The 17,900-nt window shown below is 54.9% G+C and overlaps 1 protein-coding gene across 3 annotated transcripts in view; it reads left to right on the top strand.

The window, feature by feature from the left end:
• The window catches only part of RBFOX3 (RNA binding fox-1 homolog 3), a 456,714-nt gene that overhangs the window by 65,977 nt on the left and 372,837 nt on the right, over positions 1-17,900 (top strand). The window lies entirely within an intron of this gene.

Below are 17,900 nucleotides of genomic sequence, written 5' to 3'. Positions count from 1 at the left end.
CCCCTAAGAACAGCAAATGGAATAAATGCAGGTTGGTGGATTCAGGAGAAATCTGCTGGCATATCCCCAAAGGATCTGAAAGGGTCTTAGACACATTTGCACACCCATGTCCACAGCTGCTTGAGTCACGACAGTGAAGGGTGGAAACGACCCAGTTGTCCATTGATGAATGAAGGGGTGAAGAAGATGTGTATAATGGTATTTAGCCAGGAATGAAATGTCAACACCTGTGACAACACGGATGAACCTTGAAAACATGGCGCTGAGTGAAATAAGCCAGGCACAAGAGGCCAAAACTGGATTCCATTTACGTGAACCGTCTAGAGTAGGCTGATCGATAGAGACAGAGAGTAGATCCACGGGGGCCGGAGCCCTGGGGCACAGCGAGGTTCCTGGTTGTCCTCAGGGGCCAGTGTGCGGCCAGGGCGGCTGAGGAGAAGCCTCTGTTGCTCCCTGGGCCAGCCCTGCCCCCTGTGGCTTCGCGCAGGACTGGGGGGCCTGGCGGGCTTGCTCTGGGCGGTGGTTGAACACTGGGGCTCAGGATCCTGGCTTAGTGGCTGCTGCCTTCAGAGGGAGCGCTTTGATGGGCCAGAGGCGGGAGTCAGCCTCCTGTCCCTGCACGGGGTGGACACGGCTCCTGCTTCTCTCCAGCCTTGATGAGGAGGAGTGGCCTCTTGGGACCGGAGGGCGTGTGGTGTGGGCAGCTGCCGTGAGCGTGAGCAGAGACGTTGAGGAAACAGACTTTCAGCCCGACTTTCGCTGCAGTGGGAGGCGGGGAAGGCGGGAAAGCTTTGGTTCTGGAGACCATTGCAAAGAAGTGGAGAGTTTGTCGTTTGAACACACGTGCTCGCATGAAGTATTGGAATTGGGGCCCCAGGGCTGCTTCACGGGGGCCGTGGTTCCTTGTTTCCAGGCTGAGGGGTGGCCCTCCTGCTCCTTGTGTGTGTTGCCCAGTGTGGGGGGCTAGCAGCCGTGGTGGAGGGGTCTGCTGGGGACATGGGCCTCCTTCCCTACCATGGGCACAGCGCAAGTGCACACGGTGTGACTGCCATTCAGAGGAGGGTCCATGCCGTCCCAGGAGCATCCGGGCCTTTGCATCATTGATTTGGTCTGCAAACCACAGAGGGAAAGATCAGGCACGTTCTTACATCTGAATTTCAAGTTGAGTTTTTTTTTTTTTTTTTTTAATTTTTTTTTTTTAATGTTTATTTATTTTTGAGACAGAGAGAGACAGAGCATGAACGGGGGAGGGTCACAGAGAGAAGGAGACACAGAATCGGAAACAGGCTCCAGGCTCTGAGCCGTCAGCACAGAGCCCGACGCGGGGCTCGAACCCACGGACTGTGAGATCATGACCTGAGCCGAGGTCGGACGCTTAACCGACTGAGCCACCCAGGCGCCCCTCAAGTTGAGTTTTAATTTCTGAATTCGTCAAATTGGAAGAAAAGTAGAATTTCCCTGTAGACTCGACTCAGCCAGCCCTGCCTCGAAGTGAGCCCAGAGCCCAGAGATGGAGTCCCTCGGGGACACGGTGTGACGGCCCCGGCTGCCACGCCGTGCTGGCTTCCTCCGCCGGACTCACGGTGGGCACGTGTAGTGGCCTCGTTTTGTAAAGAGGGAAACGGAGGCACAGACGAGCCAGGTAGTTTCAGTGAGAGGAAGCACAAACCATTAACCGGTCTCTGAGCTGCCACGTGTCCCGTCCGGTGTCCGGTGACCCGTGGGTATGTGGACCGCGGACGCTGCTTCTGACGCGTGGCACACACAGGCTGCTGCCCTTGGGGTCGAGGACAGGCCCGCACGCGGGTCAGCGTCTTGGCTAGGGTGCCCTGCGGGCCCGCAGGGCTTCACTTTTGCAGGCAGATTCTGTCCATCTCAGGGAGAGACCGGCCCCCTCAGTGCTCTGGTTTTCAAGCAGCAGCGTGGCTGCAAGTGTGAGACTGAAGGCCTGGGCTTCCGGGTCCGGCCCTCGGCCCTGCCGTGGACCTCAGCCTCTTCCATCCGGGCCTCCGGCCCGCATGGCGCACGAGTGGATGGGGGGCTGGGGCCAGCACTGCTCCTTCCCGGTGCTCCCGCACGCGCCGGAGAGGCTCGCTGGAGCGCAGGGGGGTGGTGACGGGGCAGGTGCTGCTGAGGACCACTGGCTCTGGCCACCTCTTCTGGTGGGCAAGTGGGAGATCCCAGACACGCGTGGCCAGCCTTCACTGTGGCTTGTGACACCTTTTCACGTGTCCTTGTCCGAAATGGTCATAATTGGTTGAACACCAAATGGAAGCTGATGAGCAGGTGGCTGAAACGTGGAGGGAGGTTTCTAGTGATGGGCCGTGGGGCTGTATTGTCACCCTCTTCCTGCTTACCGTGGTGGTCGATGAGTCACATGGGGAAGGTGGCAGACTTACTCAATTCGGAGGTAATGTGAAGCTGGGAGCAAGGGTGGGCGCGTTTCATAGGCAGACTCAGGATCTAAATACATCTCAGCAGTCGGAATGATGGGTCGAATCTAGCAAGCTGCAGTTCAGTGGGAATAAATTTTATTCCCACTATTTTATTTGGGTCCAAATGGTCAAGCTTTCCAAGTCTGTGGTGGGTGAGACTAAGGGTTAAGTGGGGGCAAATACAAGACTTAGGCAGCCGTAGTGTGAGCCAGCAGTGTGTTAGGGCTGGATCAGAAATCAGAGTGGTCTTAGGTTGCATTAATAGAAGTACTGTTTCCAGAAGAAAGGAGGAGACTCTTTCTTAGGTAGCGCATTGGTGCGGTCTTGTCTTCTGATCTTTATGCCCCACTTTAAAAATGACTTTGAGGAGCTGAGTGGGCTTCCAGAACGAATTCCACAGCCAAAAAAAAAATGTGCTAAAATTCATCCTTTGCTACTTAAAAGATTTGTGTGTGTGTGTGTATGATTATAGTAAATATTTTCTCTTTGTGAAAAATAGAAAAAGCACAAAAAAGTATAATAACGGAAACAAGAATTAGCCATAATCTTAGTCTTCCTACCTAGAGACAACCATTTTGACGTTTTGGTATATTTCCTATCAGTCTTTTTAGAGATATACATTTCAAAATAAAATGAGGGTGGCGTTTATATATAGTCTGTATGCTGTACTCATTCGATACTTTGTGGTGAGCACCATTCTATTTTTACGCATCCACCAAAACCACGATCTGCAGGGACTGCTGACCAGTCTGTTGCACGGCTTGTCCTGCAAATTCATAATTTGTTTCCTCCTTCCCAGACTGTTGGCTCGTCCGGTTGTTTCCAGTTCTTTCCATGTTATAAATAGTCCTGTGATTAAGTTCCTTGTTCATAAATCTTGGTCTGTGCCTCTGATTATTTGTGTGGGATCGGTTCCTAGAAGTAGAATTCTGGGTTCAAGAGATGCAGAACACTTGTCAGGCTCTTGCAGCGTTTTGCCGAGCGCTCCTGTGGGGAGTTTGTCCCCTCTGTAACGTGTCCGTCAGCCCATGCTGGCAAGCCAGGGGGCCAGCTCCGCTGTCATCTTCAGAAGCCATCTTGCCTACTTTGGTGGCTGGAGATGTTACCATGCCTGGGTTTCATTTGCACGCCCTTGATTTCTGGAAAGGCCGAGCCGCCCTTTGGTGGTCCTCGCCTGTCTGTCTGGTTGATGCTGTGCAGACTCCCAGCTCTTGCCACACCAGAGCACACTTCGCTCACAGCACGGCCAACACGAGGCGAGGTGTCCCGATAACAGGGACCGTGCCCCTTCGCTTGGCCCAAAGCACCCAAGGAAGCCTGGCTTGAGAATAAGAGAAAGTCAGACCGGGGCCACCCAGCCGGGAGCCAGAGAGGGCTTTGGGCTGCAGTCGGGTCAGGGCAAGAGCCAGAACCAGCCTGCCTGGTTGAAATGCTGGCTGTCACCCCTTACCTACCTGGGTGACCTTGGGCAAGTTACGGACCTCGAGGAAGCCGGGGTCCTGCGTCTGTACTGGGGCTGAGGGTCACGGTGGGGCCGCAGAGATGAGGCATGTGTTAGGTGGGGGCTTGGGCACCTGGCTGGTGATCATTAAAAAAAATTTTTTTTAATGTTTATTTATTTTTGAGAGAGAGGTGGGGGGGAGGGAGACAGGGCGTGGGCAGGGGACGGGCAGAGAGAGAGGGAGACACAGAATCTGAAGCGGGCTCCAGGCCGTCAACACAGAGCCCGACGCGGGGCTCGAACTCACGGACCGCGAGATCCTGCCCTGAGCCGAAGTCGGACGCTCGACCGACTGAGCCACCCAGGTGTCCGGTCGGTTCTCATTTACCCTCAGGTGTTTTTCTCCGGAGTATCTTTTCTGTTTCCATTGTCCATGTGAAGAGGGCTTTTGTGAGTGATGACAGAACTCGCTTCCCCCCTCCCGTCCTCTGTTTGGCCTGCCAGGTATTTCTTAAGCGCCCCCTCCGTGTTGGAGAGCAAGTGCTGGACGGACAGACCGAGAAAAGCCGCGCTCTCTGACCCGAATTCCAGGCCAGCGGGGGATTCAGACGGGCAGCTGAAGAATGTACTGGTTTAGCTTCCAAAGGAAAAAAGTGCGAAAAACGAGTGCGCTTTGCAAAAGAACACCTGCTCCATTCGTCTTCTGTGTGGAAAGGAAATTAATCGCACTAGTGACCAAATCCTTACCAACTCGAACGACAGGGCACCCCTTTCCCTGTATCGTTAGCAAAGATGGGGAAAATGCTCAATGCGACGCGTGCCGTGGAATCAGGCGTCCTCTGTGGGTCAGAGAGATGAAGAGCCAGTCTGGTTCTCAGATGGCACGGGGAGCTGATGGCCGTGGGGGTGTCGGTAGCAGTGCGCTGGGCAGAAGCGTGGCCTTGCGTTTCCTGCCTCACCGGCCATGGTTTCTGACGGGGACCGTCTCTGCTCCACGGATGAGTCAGCCTTTGGCCCCGTTCATTCTCTTCCTTCTCCCTGAACGTTTCTTGGAGATGTCGATTTTTTTCCCAAAGACCCATTGACTACGTTTCCCACATTTTAAAGCATCTTTTTGTTGCGGTGGTTTTCGTGGGCTATTGATCTCGTCAGCTTGTTTTCCGAGCTCCGTTCCGTTTCAGACGTTCTTAAAGGGAACTTCGGGACAAGCGAGGGCCTTCTGGCTCCCCTCCGCCCCCGCCCTGCGCTACCACGTCTGGGCCCCCGCGGAGGCAGTGGGCGTGCGCCGGTTGGCACAGGACCTCACCTTCAGGTTCTAATCTGAGCTGTGATTTCCCCAGGCAGGTGGGGAGGCTGGCATCCAGCAGAGCCAGGCTCTGCAGACGGGGGGGGGGGAAAAAAAAAGTGCAGCTCTGTTGGGTCTTTGCTGCTGGAACACTGGGGTGGGGTGAGCCCCTCGCTCGGGCTCCTTCCCCCTTGATCTCATCACAGGGGTCCCCGATCCTAGTGGCTGGGAGGAGAGGAGCTCTGGATGGAAGGCAGTAGGGCTGTGGCCCCTTCCCCAGTCCCCCTCTCCCCAGCCGACTTGTGGCCCATCCTCCTTGGACTTTCTCCGGCGCCCCCAGACACCCAGGCGGCAGCGACGCTGGGCGGTGCTTGTGCTGGGTGTGTATTTTCAGAAGCTGCGGGGGACGACGTGTGTATAAAATTAGCATTGCCTTGTTGGCCCCTTTCAGACTAATTCGGAGCGAAATGTTTTAGCAATGGTGGGCCGATTCTATCAGGGGAACAAGAACTAATTAAATTCTCCCTGACCATCAAGCAGTAAATTATTTATGTCCAGACAGATGCCATCTAATCTCCAGCATCCAGCTCATCTCAACATACACCCGACTTGATTTTTCAAGGGGAGAAGAAGAAGAAAGAAAAGGCTCAAATATGCAAGACGGGAGCTAGGCGTTGGGGAGAGCCGCAGAGCCCTGGCCTGGAGACACCACGCTTCCCGCGCTGCAGGGGAGACCGAGGCTGTGGGCGACGGCTCAGGGCTTCCCGTCTTGGTTCCCAGCAGCCACGGGCCCACACCATTCCTCGCACATGGGAACGGGAAAAAGAAGTCAACCACCCATTCGATGCGTCTTTGTTTAACTTGATCTCAGCTGTTTGGGGAAGAATTAATTTCACTAGTGAATCTGCTAATACACATTACAAAGACTTACTGATCTGCCCCTCCGTGGCCTTTGGTGGCTGCATTTGGGGATGGAGTGATTAGCTTGGCCCCACGTGGTGGCCGTGCTGCCCACTGCCACCTCCTTTGTGGCTCTTTGACGGCAGGAGGGCATCTAGGGTGCATCTCGGAACTCATGGAATCAGGCACGGACACCCCCCGCCCCCCCACTCCCTAGACCAGGGGACAGCGCTTTGCTGGATGGTCCTGACTGTTCCTGCTGGGTGTGGGTGGGGACGGGAGACTGGGTTAGGATTTTGGGACCCAAGGGAAGGGCTCTTCCCTGAGTTGGATGGAGGCTGGGCCCTCTGCCCTGAGCATTGCAGTGGACTTGAGGCCCAGGGCCCTTTTCAAAGCAGTCACCCTAGGGGGCTTTAAACCAAAGCATCTGAGATACCTCTTTGGTGCATTGAATTATGGAGTCATCATCCTTTGAAGATAGAGCTGTTTTGGGGAACAACCCAGAGCCACCTGGCTGTGTCTGGTGGGCTGCTGGCTTCACCTCTGGTTAGATATGTGGCCTTGGGCAGGCTCCTTAATCCCTGTGAACTTCAGTTTCCCAGTCTGTGAAGCGGGACCAGTCATCCTTCCCACCTCAGAGGGCAGCTGGGTGGAGAAAATGAGCAGGTGTGTAAAGGCCTCGGCACGGGTCCGAGCTCAGTAAGGACCCCGCCACGGTCAGTGAGCGGACAGGGTCGTTGTGCTCAGGAAAGGGGTGTGCTCTGGCCCTCTGGGGTGACGTTGCCATGGGCAGCACTGGCTGGCAGTCACAGGTTTGGTGATTGGTACTAAAGCCACGTGTTATGGTCACTTGATGTCCCCAGACGGAACACGTGCCAGGCGGTCAGTAGCCTCTCGTGAGCTGCCTGCTGTCCCTTGTGAACACAGTGAGGCACTGACCATTTCTCAAGTGTCTGTCCTGGCTGGGGCTGGGGCTACAGTCCGAAGAAAGTGAGTGGCTGCCCTCTCAAAGCATCCCACCGGGAGAAGGAGGGTGCCTCATCCTTTGCGGGGAGGAGAACAAAGCACAAGCACCCCACACGTGTTCACTGCTGTGCAGTTTACAGAGTACCTCTGCGTATAGTCTTTTGTTTAACCCTTGAGGGAGCCGAGTGAGAGTTTCTGGCCTCCTGGGCTTCCTTTAGCATCTCCTGTGCTTTGCTCGGGCTCAGAGACCCTCTAGCCACTGGTCAGTCCTACTCCTTTCTTCACTGGGTCTCTGGGGGCTGGGATCTCAAAGAGTGATGGTTGGGGACCAGGCCTGGGATGGATGTTTAAAGAATCGCTGAAGATGTAGCAGGGGCCCCTCCATCCATCCATCCATCCAGCCATCCAGCCATCCAGCCAGCCATCCAGCCAGCCATCCAGCCATCCAGCCATCCATCCAATCTATCCATCCTCTATTAATTCATAACACATTCATCCATCCTCCCTCTATCCATCCTCTATCCACTCAGCATCCATCCATCCATCCATCCATCCATCTATCCTCACCCATCCTACAAATAATAAGCATCTTATATATGTAGTGTTTTAGGCAGCAGAGAGATAACAGTGAAAAAAACAAGACAAACTCCTTGTCCCCAAGGAGGTCACTTCCAGTAAGAACAGGAGCCATTTGCTAGAGAGTAGAAGTCATTCGAGTGCCACAGCCCGTTTGAGACTTGGGGAAAACTATTGCCTCCCAGGCCTGAGACCAGCCCTGCCAGGCCTCCTGGGGGTTTCATGGTGAGAGGCTTCCCCCGGCCACTCTGCCCCCACCTGCCTAGTGCACGGCCGCTGGGTGGGGGCTGGCTGCATTAGGGTTCATGCCTGTGTTGAACCTGATTCAGCCTCTTGGCCTCGGCCCCGCTCCTGGGGAAGCTGCTGCTTGCTCCTGCCCTTCCTGATGCCTGCACACCTGCCCTGCCCTGGCAGCTCCCCCTCTCCATCCACCCTTTGCCAGTGCCCTTCCCGTGTGGGCCTGGCCCAGCCCCCTGTAGCCCCTGTGCTCTGCTCCATGGCCCCCACGCACTGGGTGGTGGGAACGTGTGCTTGACTGGCTGACTAACCCAGGCCCCACAAGGCAGCACCAAATGGCTGCTCCAGTAAATTTCCAAATGCGTCCGGGGCTGACAGCTTCGTTCCTTTCACTAGCGATGAATGGGCTGAACGGGGAGGCCTCTGCACTGATCACGCGGCCTGAGTCGGCCTTCCGGCCACGCTTCCTGTTGCCGGGTGGGCCTCGCCTCCACCCCAGCCGAAGAGAGTCTGGTGGGCCTTGGCCTGACAGTGCAGCTCTAGGAAGAGTGTGCCCCTGACTGCCCCGGCTGGTGATCCGCAGAGCTCCCTGACCTTCCTGAGCCTGTCACGGGCGGGAGAGCACCGGGTATTGCAAGGGCTCTCGGGACCCCTGGCCCTGCTGTCCTGCTGTGAGCACTGAGGGCCCTCGGAGTGAGCGAGGCCTCCCGGAACGGCACCCACGCCCCAACACCCCAGTCTGTCTGGCCAGGACTCCCACGGTCACCTGACAGGGCCGCTGTCCTCTGTCCTGGGTTCTCAGGAAAGATCTGCTTCAGGCTGGGGTTGTTTTTTTCATTTTTCTTTTTTCTCAGACTGGGACATTTGCAGTTTTATCCAAGCCAAATCTCAGTTTACTTGGGAGTCACTTATCTTCTCTCTTCAGGTCATTCCTGCCACCTCCCCTGTCCCAGCCCACCACACCGCAGCCGGCCCCCTGCTGCTCTCCTGGGGGGATCTTCCTCACTTGTCTTCCAGATCATCAGCTCGGATACTGAGCAAAATCGGGGCCTCGAGGTGGCCTAGGCAGCCTCCCTGGAGACGCCCCCTCCTGCCTGGTTTGCTGGTGTTTCCCATCAGCCTCTGGTGGTGGTTTTCAAACCTGCCTTCGGCCCGTGGCGGTGTTGATCCAGAGTTCATCGAGTCCAGATTTGCAAAGAAAGTGTCTCCAGATTTCTTCCAAAATGCTCCGCCAACGGTCGCTAACTTAGCAGTGGTGCAGGTGACGGTGCACGGGTGGTCAGAGGCCACGACTCATCCCCCGGGCCCCTCACCCGTGGGGGCTCCTGCAACCCCCAGGGTGTCGTCTCCTAAGAAACGTCGTGGGGAGGGGGCATGGTGTGGTCAGACTTGTCTTCCCTGTGCGTCCGGGGCGGCCCGCCTTGGTGTCTGCCCCCTGCACTGAGTAGGGGCGAACGCACCACACAGAGGCGGGGAGTTGGGGCGCGGGGGGCCGCGCGGCCCGGGTTCACCGAGCGGCCGGTGCCGTCTGCCCCGTCTCTGTCTCCTGGTGGGGCTCTCCAAGGAGGACCGAGGCGGGCACACCGGGCTTGGCACCGCGGGAGCCCCGGTTGAACGGCAGCCCCCCCCCCCCCCCCGCGAATGCAGGGCCCTCGCTCGCAGCCCTCTGCTGGGCAGCCTGCGCCCGCGGAAGGAGATGAATCGGCCGGGATTGCCACCTCAAGGCGTTTATTTATGTGCTGCACGCTTTTCAGATGTTTTCTTATTTTGCTTTTTGTCAGTAAATATTTCACCCACCCTTTCTTTCTTGCTCATATTTTTTTCATGCTCACCGAGATCTGAAATTAGCACGAGCCCTTTAAGCTGCCATTAATTTCATCTCATCCCTAATTTGTACACTTAATTTCCTCTCCCCAGCCCCGGGGACGTGTTTACAACTGCTGCTCCCGTCACTCACTTTGGCTAAACTCTGCTCCGGCTGCCCCCGGGTCCCCTGCGGGCCTCCCCCCTGGGCCGCCGTTGCCGTGCTCCCTTCTGCCGACGCGTCCAGCGTGGTCTTGCCTCCCCTCCGGGGCCCCGTGCTCAGTGCTCTGCGAGGCCCAGTGGGGCGGCTCCCCCCTCCCCCTGCCCCGAGTGCAGTCCCTACTTTCTGTGCCTTGTGTAGACGTGTCCCTCCTGTGTTCATTGCTTCGGGTTCCACGTTGGGCCCCACACGGCATGGCTGAGGGGACAGCAGGGAGGAGCGGGAATGAATGTGGAGGAGAAGGGCCCCTCTAGTCCCTGCGGGGCTGACAGCAGGTGTGCGGCGTCTTGCACACCGTCCTCCCGCTCTGGTGCCCGCCTTCCCCACTGGTAAAGTCCTGTGACTGTGGACGAGCTTGAGGATCCTTTCTTGCTCTGAAATGTTGTGGTTCTTCTATTTCTTCGGCTCCGTGGGCCTTTCTTTATTTGTTTTCCCAATCGAGCCTGTGTTTTCACTCTGTGAGGGTGTCGGGTGTCGGGTGTCAGGGATGTGGTGATCGTCGCGGTTGTGGATGGCGTCATTATTGCGGCCGTGGCCACCGCAGCATCCTCACCACCACCATCCCCTTACTGAAGGCCGGACGCTGTGCTCAGTTTCTGTCCGTGATCCCATGTAATTTTGACAGCAGTCCTGTGGGGGGTGTGGGCATTTTCTCTCCATTTTAGAGATGAGACAAGTGAGATGCACGGGAGTTTCGTTATTCGCCGCGGGTCCCCCGGCTAGTAGTGGCAGATCTGGATCCGGACTCCCATCTGTCTGACACCACAGCCTGGGCTCTAGCCCCTGTGCCATGTGGGCTCTCTCTGTCCCACACAGGCTTGTCTCCTTCGCTCTTTGTTATTAGCACCCAGGGGCATCGGCTTTGGGCCCGTGAAGCCGAGTTCTGTGGGCCTGCAGTGATGTGAAGCGGGGAAGTCCTTTGCCTCTCTAAGCTCTGGTTTCCTGCCCTGGGAGTGGAGAAGAGCAAGACCCACCTCACGGAGGTGGACAAGAGTAGATAAAATGGTGCTTCCCAGGCATCGAGCACAGTGCCTGGAACCGATAAATACTCCAATGTGGGTTTTATAATTACAGCTGTCGTATATCACAAAATGATCAGTCGCTCCACGTTCTCTGTAAGCTTCTGCTGACGACCTTTGATGTGTCAGCCCCTGTGTTGGGTGCTAGACATCCAGAGCTAAGTAAGGTAGCTTCCCTGACCTTGAGGAACCCACTCCATTGGGGAGGACAAACTGCCAACAAATGCAACACCGGAGGGTCGGGCTCACAAGGGGGTGTGCAAAGCACCCACAAATAAAGGGCCCTGGTTGGATGTGAGGGCAAGTGTGCACAGAGGAAATTCATAGCCTTAAGTACACAGTCAGTAAAAGAGAGAAAGTTAAAAATAAATGAATTAAGTATGAGACTCAAACAGCTAGGAAGAGGACAAAAGAATAATAAGCTGAAGGAGAGAAGAAGGAAGGGCATTAATGAAGTTAATGGGTAACGAACTAGTCACAGAAGAGCAAATGGGGCTAATAAATAGAAAGCTGTTTTTTTCTTTTCTTTTTTTTTTAAGTGAATAGCTGAACTGCTAACTAGGTTAGAACGGAAGAAAGCACAAGAAACACAAAATAAGAAGCGGGAGAGATGTAATTTACCAAACATGACCAAGTTCCATGGCAGACAGTTTTTAAGCTACTCCCACACAGAGAAGGATGTCCGGGTGGTTCCCCCGGAGAATCTAACCCACACCTTCGAAGAGCAGGTACTTCCAGTGCTAATTAAACCGTTCCACACAGCAAATAAAAAGAAAGGAAACATCTATGTAATTTTCACAAAGTGAGAATAACAACGTTTTTCAATCTGAAAAAGATTGTACAAAAATAAAACTGCAGACCAGTCTCACTTACGAATACTGATGCAAAATCCTCAATAAAATATTAGGAAATAGAATCCAAGCCTCATTTGAAAATAATAAAATCCTGTATCCGTTTGGAGTTTATGCCAGGAATTCAAGAATGGTTCCATATTAAGAAGTACACAATCTATCATTTTCATCAACATAAAGAGAATTATCGTATGACTGTCTTTTTTGGTACCGAAAAGACATTTGACCGAAGTCAACATCCATGCTTGAAACACTTCCTAGGAATTGACGGATACTTCCGATAGTTCCTTAACATGACTAAGTGTAACCGTGTCCAAAATCCATTCTTTTTCTTGATGTGGAAACAGCAAAGCAAGTACACAGCAAGGATGCCTACTGTCACCACTGCTGTCAATTTCACGTTGTAGGAGAAGCGTCGGCCGATGCAATCAGACAAGAGAAAGACAGGAGAAGAGTAAACGTTGAGAAGTAGGGAATAAAAGTATCAATCTTCTACAGATGGTATAATTGTGTATTTGGCAAACCCAAAGGAATCAATGAAAATACAGATAACCAATAATAACTTAAATACAAATACAGAGGTAGAAAAGGTCCCTATTGAGAATGACAACAATAAACCAAAACACCTGGGAATAAACTTAATAAAAAAATGTTCAAAATGCATATATAACATACAATGCTCTTGAAGGACATGTTCTACCTGAATAAACTCCCAAGTGGAGTTTTAAAGTCCACTTTAAATCCGAAGATTTAAAGTCATTCATTCAGCAAATATTTCTCGAAGGCTTTTCACACACTGGGTCCTGTTCTGGTCCTAGAGATAGAGCAGTGAGCAAACAAGATAGAAATCCCTGCCTGCATAGAGCTTGCATTCCAGGTGGGAACGAAGCAGCCAACGAAACAAATAGTAAGATGATACATTTTAGAGAGTAACACTTCTTACAGCAAAATATACAGCTGGAGGTGTGTGGGGAATGGTGGAATTGCAGTGTTAAGTTGGGGGGATCACGGAAGGCTTTGCTCAGACCTGATGTTCGCAGTGTTACTTAAGTCATTGATGGTTTAACGTCTCACATCCCAAAGTAACTTGTAAGCTCAGCGCGTTCCCCAGCACATACGGGCTTATGGTGAGAACTCAATCAATTAATCTGTTTACATTTTCAAATCTTGAAGATTTGAACGTTTGTTTTAATATGCCAAATTCCCTGTATCGAATCTTAGCCTTCCCAGGTCTTCCTGTTCTGTACCTGCAAACCCTTGTTTTTCTAGGATGGAAAACTTTCTAAACTTTTACAAACACTAACAAACATTTATGTAGAAATGTGGTCCCTGCAACCAGGATCATCAGCATCACCTAAGGGTTTGTTAGAAGTACAAAAGTTTGAGTCCTACCCTAGACCTACCTGAATTTCGGGATCTGCCTTTTAACACGATTTTTGAGTGCCTCGTGTGGACATTAAAATTGAGAAGCATTTGCCTGTAAGCCTCAGGCTTTGCAAGTTTCCTTCTTGTTCGATGAAATCAGGGGCTAGAGGAAAATGGAACTGCCCTGCCCCTGTTGGTCTTGGCTTCTCACAAAGTCAGGCCCCCCAACTGCCCTTGTGTGGCCCGTATTCCCAGCCACTCTTGGAGGACGTGCAGTGGTATGTTGAAAACTCTAGAACTGTGCTGTCCAATATGGTAGCCACCAGCTGCCTGTGACCATTTGAGTAAAATTAAATATTTAGTTACTCAATCACACTAGCCGCACTTTAGGTGCTCAACAGCCATATGTGGGTAGCAGATACCATATTGGATGGCACAGGTATGGAATATTCTTGCCATTACAGAAATTTCCATTGGGGAGCACAGATCTAGAGCATACCGGGTGTTAGATTTTGAGAGATTTTGATTTACAAGATCGTGTCCTCAGTGCTTTGGATTCTGAGTTCCATTTTGTTTCCTTTGATGTCAATATCCACCTGTCTGCCCGTTGGTCCATCTGTCCATCCACTTAGCCAGTCAGTCATTCCGCCAATGATGGTGGCATGAAGTGCTACTTTAATGAATATTTATTGAATAAATCACGGCATGAAAGGTCTACCTGTCCTCAGCCCCTAGCTGGGTATCTGATGTGTTAAGTGCCACGCTTCCTGGCCGTAAGCATGTGGGCTTGCATTGGGAACTTTCTACCGTGACCTCTGGGAACCCAGTTTCCTGTATTAGTTTGGCTTTCCTTGCACCAAATATACTCACTCCACCACTCCCCCTGGCCAGCTTGTTAATAGGCTGACTCCCCAGGAAGAGATCTGGCTCCAGGAAGCTGCCTCTCCTACAAGGGTAGACCCTACCAGTCAAGCCTTCTTGGGGACGCTCCTGGGCATGGGGTGCCCCCTGACCCCTTGTTTTCTTGGGCCCAGCTGACCTCTTCGGCTTAGACCTGCCTGGCCCGTTTTTTCTGGCATAGAGTTTTCCTGGCGTAGACCCCAGGAGATAGAGAAGGAAGGTCTGAATGGAGAAGGTTCAAGTGGGGGTATGTGAGTGCTCTAGGTGGGTGCCCAGCATGGATGGTCACGGGGCCATGTTGTGCCCCGAAGGGTTGGTTTTCTGCAGTGTGTGTGTGTGTGTGTGTGTGTGTGTGTGTGTGTGTGGTCTTCTCAGAATACTGGGGCTTTTTAGGCAAACTGCTTCATCGGTTATGTCACCGCGCCCGGAAAATTCTTACTTTTTATGATGATTCAGCCCCTCTTATTTTAAAGTTAGCTCTGCTCAAGCAGAGTCTGCACCCGCAGCTGCGCGGCCTCCCCAGCCCTGGTGTGTGACTGCGCGGGGAAGGCAACGTTCACCTCCTCCCGACACCCCGACCCCTCCTGGGGGGACGTCGGCTTCCTCTCTCCTTTCTCTCGTCTCATCCCTCTCTTGGGGAGTCCTGTCCCCCGGCACAAGCAAAGCCTCCGGCCCTCCCTGCCAAGGCCCCCTCGTGTCCCTGGGGTGTCCCCAAGCCTCCCACCGCCCCAGCTCAACACGGACACAAAGGGTTACTGTGATCTTAGATTCTTCTGGTTGGTCTAATGCTGGTGTCACACAGATCACTCCCCAGTCTCCACAGAAACCTGAGTTCTGCCTGCCCCCCTGTCCCCTTCTGCTCACGGCTGAGGGCTGCGTGGGGTCCCCCAGCTCCGGAGGAGTGGGCACCGGCCAGCCCACTGTGGAGCTGAGTGTTGGAGGCCCCCCCCTGTGGGGCCGAGCCCGGCCGTCCTCATGGCCTTCCGGGATCTCCCTCAGGACTTGCCACGTAAAACACGCTTGTACCTTCTAGAACCCAGAGGCACCTGTGAACACCCGAGGCTTTGCTTTCTTCCTCTCCTCAGCCCTCACGGAGGGCAGGCGAAGGGTGGCCTGGCCGCAGTTGGTGGCGGTTCCCCTCTGGGCATAAGGGACTCCGGGCAGTGCTGTCCGTCCCTGTCCTGAGCCTCGGTTTCTCCGGTATCTCCGTCTGCACAACAGTGTTAATAATCGCGCCACCTCATGGCCTGGAGGAAAGGAAGAAAGGACGTAATGCAAAGGGCGCCTCTGCGGTCAATCCGTATCTGTTACTGCAACAATGATTATTGTCCCCAGTAGGCTAATGATGGCTCTTACTAGCTCACAGGGTTTTTACGAGGATAAAATGAAATGCCACGAGGAAGCACTCATATATTCATTTCGCAAATATTTGTCGAGCACCTACTGGTGCGGGGCCCTGACGTAGGCACTGAGGCTCCATCAGTAAACACAAGAGAGGTGCGGATGGGAGCAGCCTGTCCCCCAGCCTAGAGGGGCCCAGGGGAGTCCTGGGGTCTCGTGCTGGAAGAAGAAACTGGGCGTCGCCTACTTGACAGAGGAGCGACTTGGGGCCGCAGAGGCCTGAGCAGCAGAGCCGAGCAGGCCTCTTCCCCAGCAGCTCAGATGGTCTGTGCCAGCATCGCGGGCACACCCGGCATCCCCAGGGCTTTGCGGGTGGTGACAAAGCCCTGACACCAGGCTGTGCAGACCCTCGCGAGAGGGCAGGAAGCCGCCGTCACCCAGGCAGGATACCTGCTTGGACCTCTGAGCTGTGGGAGTCACAGAAGCCTTTCTTCTCTGGGGGAGTGTGGGAGAGGTGGGGAGCGCAGGGGGAGGCAGGCGAGAGTGTGCTCTTGGCGGGCGGGCGGCCTCAGGTCCTGGGGTCCTGGCTGCACCCGTGACCACCTCTGAAGCAACGTCTGCTGAGAGTCCCTCCTGGGGCTGGTGGAACACCAGGCAACGGCCACCAGCGCTGAGCGAGGCTCCGCCTGGGAACTTGGTGTTTCTAGAGGATTTGAGGACACGCAAAGGAATGTTCCGAGTGGCTCCAGGCGGTTCCCCCCCAAATTGCAGGAGGAGGGAAGCTGGTTTTCCTCCAGGGGCGGGAGAGGCCTCCAGCTTCATGGGAGCTTCAGGGGACGTGGGGACACTCTGGACGCCCCGGCACCGGGGCCTCTTCTGGGGAGCGGGCTATGGGAGGCCTCCCGAGTCTCCCGCCCCCCTCCCCTCTGCTTTCCTCTGTCGGCTTGGCGCGTGCAGTTGGCGCTGGTCAGGTAGCTGCTGAGTGGGATAAACAGACCTTCGTCCCCCCGTTTCTCCCGGGGCATGACCTCACACAGCGAGGCCCGCACACTCCCCGCCCGTGCTCGGGGCACTTGTGTGTTTGGGCAGGTGGACCGAGCCCCTGTTCCGAGGAGAGAGGAGGAGATGACCTGACCCGGGCTGGGCTCCTGGAGGTCCCGTCCCGGGGCCTCACCTTTATTCCCTCCCTGAAGCAGCAGAGTTTTAATAGAACGGGGAGTGGGAGGGATACGTTTAGCTCTGAGCCCCTGGGCAGCTGGGGCGCCCCTTTCCCTGTTCCGTCGTGGTGCTGTGTGGTTCTCCGTCACGCACGGAAGCTGTCGGCCTGCTGGTGCCCCCGGCGGGCTCTCTGCCCGTCCCTACATGGGGAGGGCAGTGCCCAGCATGCACCGTCCCCTCTCAGCCCCGAGCAGGATGCCCACCCCGTAGAGGGCCCCGGCTACAAGGACGGGGCAGCCGGGTGCCAGCGGGTGGGAGGGATGCTTGCCATGCTCTTGGTGCGCCTGGGAGGGCGTGGCGGGGTCGTGGACAGGCCATCAGTCATCTGTCTTTAGAAAGTCTCGGGGGGCTTGGAGCGGACAGAACTCAGCGTGCACAGGCCCACGTTTGGGCACTTGTGGGGCCTCAGTGACGGCATTTCGTCTGAGACAGCCCGTTTGCCCACTTGCACGAGTAGGGACGGCCGTCATGTGGCCAAGAGGGGGGTGCTCTGTGAAACACTCAGTAGGTCCTCCTCAAACACGCCCTTTCTTTCTGGGGCTGATGAACCGGGTCCCTCTGTTTTGGCAGGAGGGCAGCCTGGGTTCCCTGCTCTCCCGTGCCGTCCTCAGAATTGTCCACGATGGGTTCACGTGGTATGACTCACAGCGCGGTGGCAACAGGTGAGAACGTAGGTCCGGGGAGACAGAAACCTGCCGAGATCCGGGCCGCAGCCGGGACCTCCCCGAGTCCACCTGTAACCACTCAAAAATGATTTGCTCTGCCTTTGTCATTATGCCCGTGTCCAAAACGTGGATTTATCTGAGTCGTAGCACAGTAATAGTTCTGCATGTACGCACACATACGCTGTCTCTCCAGTTACGTGGGGACACTCAAAGGGGACCCTTTCGAGCCCCACTAAGAGCCTCAGAAGACAACGCAGTGAGCCGAGTGTGCGTGTGTGCGTGTGTGTGAGTGTGCCCCCAGAGACTGAACCAGACTCTAGGCGGCAGCTGGGTGTGGGAGCGGGGACCTGGGTGGTGAGGGCACAGGGAGCTGGAACACGGGAAAAGGAGCCACAGTCCGAGAAGGGAGGCTGAATTGGATAATAGGAATAGACAGCTTCTCTTGGGGAAGGAATTAGAGATTTCCCTCTTGTTTTTGTGGACGTGCCTGGAAGGGAAGGCAGGCTTCGGCGATGGGCTGGCTGGAAGGGCACGGGGAGCCTCGGGTTGAGCGGTGCTGAGCTGTCTGGAGTAGAGAAAATCTATCGGGGGGGGAAGTGCAGAGTCTCAGGGCAGCTGGGGGGCCCTGCTGTGCTCCCCCCACCCCGTCAGGAGAGGCTCCTGTGAGGCAGATCTTGG

The sequence above is a fragment of the Panthera onca genome, chromosome E1 (genome assembly GCF_046562875.1).
Source record: "Panthera onca isolate mPanOnc1 chromosome E1, mPanOnc1 haplotype 2, whole genome shotgun sequence".
NCBI lineage: Eukaryota > Metazoa > Chordata > Mammalia > Carnivora > Felidae > Panthera > Panthera onca.
This window is presented reverse-complemented; position numbering and strand designations above follow the sequence as displayed.